Source organism: Trachymyrmex cornetzi, unplaced genomic scaffold, assembly GCF_001594075.2.
Source record: "Trachymyrmex cornetzi isolate Tcor2-1 unplaced genomic scaffold, Tcor1.1 scaffold2918, whole genome shotgun sequence".
Classification (NCBI taxonomy): Eukaryota; Metazoa; Arthropoda; class Insecta; order Hymenoptera; family Formicidae; genus Trachymyrmex; species Trachymyrmex cornetzi.
The window spans coordinates 10,385-17,454 of record NW_017297605.1 but is presented as its reverse complement, the minus strand read 5'-3'; positions in this window follow the sequence as shown (position 1 = coordinate 17,454).

The window sequence follows — 7,070 nt, the reverse complement described above, 5'->3', positions numbered from 1 at the left end:
ATAATTGCATCAAGAGAAGTGGAAGATTGGCATGGTCTTACGACAACAGAATCTCAGGGCAGACATTTACAAGGAAAGAGTATCGAAAATGAATTTTTATTAGATAAGAATATATGTAAAATACCTATTATTAAAAATGGTGAAAATTTAAGTATTAAAGCCACACACACACACAGACACACACACACACACACACACACACACACACACACACACACACACACACACACAGTTACATTAGGGAAAACAAAATATTCTTTTACAAATACATGTGCATTCGATAGTATTTTGCAACTCTTTATTGCTGCATATCTCGATAAAGATAAAGTCAAAGATTTGATTAATAATGAATGTAATAACATTTTTTTAAAATTAATCTGTGATATGGTATGTCATCGTGTACGTAAATTATCTTATAGATTACGTGCCGAAATTCTAATGAACATGTTTTCAGGCAATACTTTACCAAACAACTGTATTTTAATAGTCAAGTAACAATTGGTTTTTTATGTAATAAATTATTTGCAGAACATCCTTTCGAGAAGTATCCAGGTGTTCTAAACTTTGTACGGAAAGATTGAAAGTACTGCCAATAGTCAATATTGAAATTGCGTTAATTAAAAAAGATTTTGTACAATTAGAGAAAGATATTACTTTACAACCACAACAATGCTGTAAAACAAATTGCGATGGTTTAGAAATTACTTCAATTATACATACAGGTATTAATTTAATTCTGTTACTTCTATTAACAGCAATTCTATTACTTCTATCAATAATAAATGAAAATATTATAAATTATATTTTGTTTTATTTTCAGGATATTTCCTCATATTCGAAATATATTCAAATAACGAAGAACCGATAAGTGTTAAATTGGAAGATATCCCGCGAAAGATTATGTTTTCTTTTTTGAGAGAAGAGCACAGTTTGGTAGGAATAATTAATTATAAATCACCTACAACACGAACAAGACGTTCTGAGGAAGATATTGGGCATTACTTATACTGCAATATGTTACCGAAAAAATAACAAATGGATACAGTATGATGATTGTAAAGATTCCGAAGTAACTTTAAATGATAAATACATTGCCTGCCCACATATCATTTTATATGCAATATAGACACATATTTTTACATATAAAATGAAATATATGATAAATAGTAAATTTTGGAAAGCTAAGATATGTGCAGACAAATATAGAAATAATTTTGAAAATATTACAAAAAAGTTATGGAGAAGATTGCATAAGCATTGATAATTTCTGAAAGTAACTATTTTTTTAATTTTTATAACAATTTTTTAACATAATTTTGTTAATTTATCTAATTAAAAAATTTACAAATAGAATTTATTAATTTCTAAATGTCTTTCAGGAATTAGTCGCGCAAACAGCGTGACCTGCTACTCATAATGCAGTTATTAGTCAATTATTTGCATAATAAGTATTGATTGTATCGGAAGGTTTCAGATATGTTAAAATTTTTGTTTTGTACTAACAGAATTTGTAAGTGCAACATTTACTACTGCTAATTTAATAAAAAACAGTAATATAGTAATTACAAGACATCTTTCAGATACAAGTCGCGCTAATACGTGAACTATTAATATTATGTAAATAAGACGATTAATTATAAAATAAAGTTACATACTGTGCATTGCAAGCAAGTGAAGGACATTTAAAAGTTCATATACACGAAACGATTCAAAATGTGTAACAGCTTGTGTGTGTGTGTGTGTGTGTAATAAAGTTATAAAATAAATTTTATTATGACACTTAAATCATTTGTATACTGAGAGAAAAACGTTTGACGTTTGTAATTATAATTATATGTTACAATAATAATATAATTATTATTGCTATAATAATAACAACAGTAATCATGTGTATAGTTCTAATAATAAATATATACAGTTGGCAACTAAAATAACTATATATATGTGGGAATTACTACGCGGACTCAGGATGGTTCTGGAAGGGTCGAAGCACCACGTCACTGCTTTGTTAAAAAGATATCAAAACTATATTCTACGATTCAGATACAGCTACTCTCTTTTCTTGCAAGCGCGCCGAACGTCTCTCCCTCCTCTCTCCTTTAGCGCCACCTTCTTCCTTCGCCCCGTCGGTATCGGCTGTGTCTTCTCGAGCAATTTCCCGCTCTGTGTTCGCGCGCTGTTCGAAATTGGATTCGACTTCCCACACTCGGCCCTCCTGCGAATCATCCGACTCGGATGATAGTTCTGAGCTTCTCCAGCGTTTGAGGTACTCGGCACAAGTGGTGGTATTCTTGGGGCCTTCTTGAATTCCTTCTCGTACGACGTCATAGGTGTTGTTGGATTTGACCTTGGTTATCCGATAGGGTCCTAGATATTTTGGTTTCAATTTGAGTCCTGCTCCAAGTTGTGTCCGTTTCACAGCGACTAAATCTCCAATTTGATACTGGCAGGCTTCTCTTCGATGCTTATTAAAGTTCTTCTGATTTTCACTTTGGATCTTCATAATTTGAATTCGAGCCTGTTCTCGAATAGTGTCTCTATCCGCGTTGAGGTGGTCTATAGCTTCGTCTTCCAAGAGTTCTATTATTTTCTGGTCTGTTTTGTCCCGCATCCGTACACCGGTTAAAAGTTCGAAAGGAGTTCGTTTAATACTTCGTTGATAGGTAGCATTAATAGCTCTTTGGACTGCTGTTACGTGCTGATACCATTTTATGGGACTGTCAACGGATAATTTGGCTAGAACATTTATGATGATGGCATTGATTCTTTCCACCTGTCCATTCGCGCGAGGTAGACCAGTGGTGATGAACTTCAGCGCAATACCTTCAGTGTCGCAATAATCTTTGAACTCCTGCAAGGTAAATGCCGTTCCCCGATCGGACACGATCTGAGAAGGGTTGCCAAATGTCGATTTCTGTATTTCTAACTTGCTGATCACTTCACGACTGGTAGTCGATTTAACTGGGTACAGCCAGACAAATTTGGTGAAGCTATCGACTACTACGAAGAGATGATTGTATCCCTTGTTCGTTGACTCCATTAGGCCGATATGATCGATGTGATAGGTGTGTAGCGGTAAACTTTCTTTAAAGAGCGGATGGAGCATACCTTCTTTCTTTCCAGCTTTCCTGTTGCTTATAATGCACTTGATGCAATTCCCTATGATGCGTGCAACTTTAGCATTTAGATTCGGTATGTAGTAATCTTGCTTGATTATTTCCTCGGTTCTTATCGTTGAAAAGTGCCCTCCATCATGAGCATCTTTGATGATTTCAGTTTGCATCCCCTTTGGAACAACTAGAAGATCATTTCCTTTGCTGAATTTGAATAAAATCCCGTCAACTAGAGTATAGTCTTCATACGGCTTTTCTTTTAAGACTTCGATGATGACTTTGATTCCAGCATCTTCGGATTGTGCATGTTTTATGCGAGTTGTGAATTCGTTTGAGACGGCATATAATACTGGGTATCGACTCAGAGCATCGACGTGTCGCATTCTGATTCCTGCTCGATGCTTAATTGAGTAGTCGAACTCTTCGAGCATTAAAGCCCATCTGGTAATCCGTGGTATCATATCTTTTTTCTCCATTGTACGTTGAAAGGCTGAGCAATCCGTAATGATATCAAATTTGATTCCGAGCAGATATACCCTAAATTTCTTCAGAGGCATTATTACAGCCAACACTTCAAGATCATAACTGCTGTATTTGGATTCTGCGGTCGTCGTTTTCCTACTATAATAGTAGACTGGGTGCATCTTTTCATCGTTGGGTGATTTTTGAAGGAGTACTGCTCCATATCCATCTTTGCTTGCATCAGTGTGAAGTTCTGTCCAGTAATTCGGGTGATAGATTTGTAGTATCGGCTTCTCAGACAAGAGCTGCTTCAATTTATTGAAGGCAATACGTTACTCTCTTCCAAACTGGAAATCAACGTCTTTTTTAAGCAAGTCGCTGAGCGGCTTCGCAATGATCGAATATCCTGACACAAATTTACGGAAATATCCGGTGAGTCCCAGAAAGCTTTGTAGTTGTTTATAATTCTTCGGCTCTGGGAATCTAATAACAGCGGACGTCTTGTCTGATGATGGAGATATTAATCCCTCCTCTATCACGTATTCCAGAAATTCAATTTGATCTTTCAATAACTTTAGTTTTTTCAGATTAAGCTCCAATCCGTACTCACTGGCGGTCTTTAAAACAATTCTCAGGCGTTCCAATGCTTCTTCTTCATCACTTGCTAGAATGATGATGTCATCCATGTAAATCAAGATCATGCCCTGCTGAACCAAGGGTCGAAAGGCCGTATTTACATATCGTTGGAAGACGGGCGGAGCAATACACAAACCCATCGGTGTCTTCAAGAACCAGTATTGTCCACTTGTTGTTACGAAGGCCGTATATTTTCTGCTATCAGCTGACACTGGAACATGAAAGAATCCATTCTTCATATCAAGGACTGAGAATACCTTAGAATTCCGTAATTTATCTAATATGTTCTCTATAAGTGGCAAGGGGTACCGATCCTTGTATATTTTCTTATTCAGCCGACGGTAGTCGATACATACTCTTGGCGACAGATCCTTCTTCCATGCTATAACGACGGGACTAGCATATTCCGAGGTACATGGTTCTATAATCTTTTTCTCAATCCATTCTTGAATTTGCTCCTCTAGTATTTTCTCTTCTGATGGTGACATCCGTCTCGGACTACAGAAAACAGGCTTCTCATCTTTAACTGTGATTACCGTCTCCACATCGGTACTTCTGATTCGGTTCGGTTTGTAGGTTTTGACGACCTCTTCGACTTCCTGTCGAATATTTTCGTTTACTTTATCACCAATGTCCAGTTCTGATTTTTCTACCATATTAACAATGGCCTTAGGTAATTCATCTGGGTCAGACTTAATTATTTGCACTCCATTCCGATTAACTATCAATTCGGCTTCTTCGAGAAGATCGTTTCCTAGCATCGCCGGAAACTTCATCACGTCATCGGAAACCACGTAAAATCTAGTGTCAAAATCATCTCCATCAATTTTAAGATGAGCGGTGAAATATCCTTTTGGTATTATGCAACCTTGTCTGAATCCATGCAACTGCAGATCCGTCTTCTGGATATCCGGTTTTCCGATAGCTTGATAAATACTGTCTCTGAGCAAATTAGGTTGTGATCCCGTATCTACAAGAGCTTCTATGTCCTTACCATTTATGCTCACGCTTATTCTCATCCGCTTCAGCTGTAACAATATGTTGTTGACCGGTGCGACCGAGTCATTTTTCGGACCTTTCGTCTTATCACAGTCCTTTGAGATGTGTCCAAACTTGTTACATTTGAAACACTTTCGACTTTTGCTTTTATTCTTGCATTCACCCGATTTGTGGTCTGTCTCACCACAGTTATAACAATGCTGCGTTTTGACTTTATCCTGAACAGGATTATTCTTACTTGGCTTTCCAGCATCCTTATCCTTCGGAATTTTGGCTGCTATCTTATCTCGCATCTTCTCATAGTGTCGTAACTTGATTTTAAATTCCTTCAATGTCTCAGCTCCGTATAAAACCGATTTACCTGTATTATCATCATCTATTCCGTCGATGACATAATCGATAAGCGAGCTGTGCGGTATCTCTCCCCGACTTGCTATCTCCTTCATTATCAGGAAATATTGTTGTATAGACTCATCTTTCTTACGTCTTCTTTTATTCAACTGGCGGTGAATGTCCGCATCTGTAATCTTAACGTCGAATTCTTCCATCAGCGCCCTTTTCAATTTTTTCCATGTGTTGATACCTGACTCTCCTTGCATGAATAACTTAGCTATGCCAGTAAGCGACTTCTTACCGAACACTAGTTTCTGCATCTCGTCCCACTTTAAGAGCGTTGCCATATCCTCAAACTCTTCAATCCACTTACGAACCGATACACCGGATTCTCCATTAAACTGTCGAACCGCATTCTCTATATCACGGAAACTGAAAGAGAATTGGTATCCTTTCGTTTTTGTCGAGCGATCATTTCTATTCTCACTCCTGATTTCTTCGATGTCATCTGGTTCATCTTCATTCTCATCATCCTCTTCTTTGATATCCTCTTCTTCCTCTTTATCTTCTTTTCCCGCAGCTTCCTCTATTATGCTCAGATCTCGTAATCCGTCCACTATTCTATTAACTAATTCTTCCTTTTCTCCTGAATAATCAAGACATAATAGACTACATATGGCGACCAAATCGTTTTCACTAAAATCTCTTTCTATCGAAGTTATTTTATCTTGATACTCATCTGATTCGGCTTCAAAGGTGAATCCCTTGAACTGCCTTAAACGCTTGCGATTTTGTCGGTCACCTTCTCGATCAAAAATTATCCGGTGGAGAACTTTTGCTGCTTTAACCGGCGCTTTCGTGATATTCTGTTCCACTCTATCAATATCACCGAGAGTCGTCATCTTGAAATCTGTCCTCTATTCCGTCGTCGTAGCGAATGTCGTCTCTCTGAACGTATCCTTCGTTGTTTTACAGCGTGTGTCGTCTTCGTCGTCCACGGCGTGCGTCGTCTACACAGGCGTGCACTTCCGTTGTCTTTTTGCGTCGTTTTCGTCGTTTCACGGCGTGCGTCGTCTACACAGGCGTGCACTTCCGTCGTCTTATGTCGTGCGTCGTCTTCGTCGTTTCACGGCGTGCGTCATCGTCGTCGTTTCACGGCGTGCGTCGTCTACACAGGCGTGCACTTCCCTCGTCTTTTTGCGTCGTTTTCGTCGTTTCACGGCGTGCGTCGTCTTTATCCGTTTTCTTGCGTCCCTTCACCATAACCTCAATCCTGCTATCACGATTTATCCGATTCCCTATTTATCCAATATCCCGGACGAGCCCCAAAATGTGGGAATTACTACGCGGACTCAGGATGGTTCTGGAAGGGTCGAAGCACCACGTCACTGCTTTGTTAAAAAGATATCAAAACTATATTCTACGATTCAGATACAGCTACTCTCTTTTCTTGCAAGCGCGCCGAACGTCTCTCCCTCCTCTCTCCTTTAGCGCCACCTTCTTCCTTCGCCCCGTCGGTATCGGCTG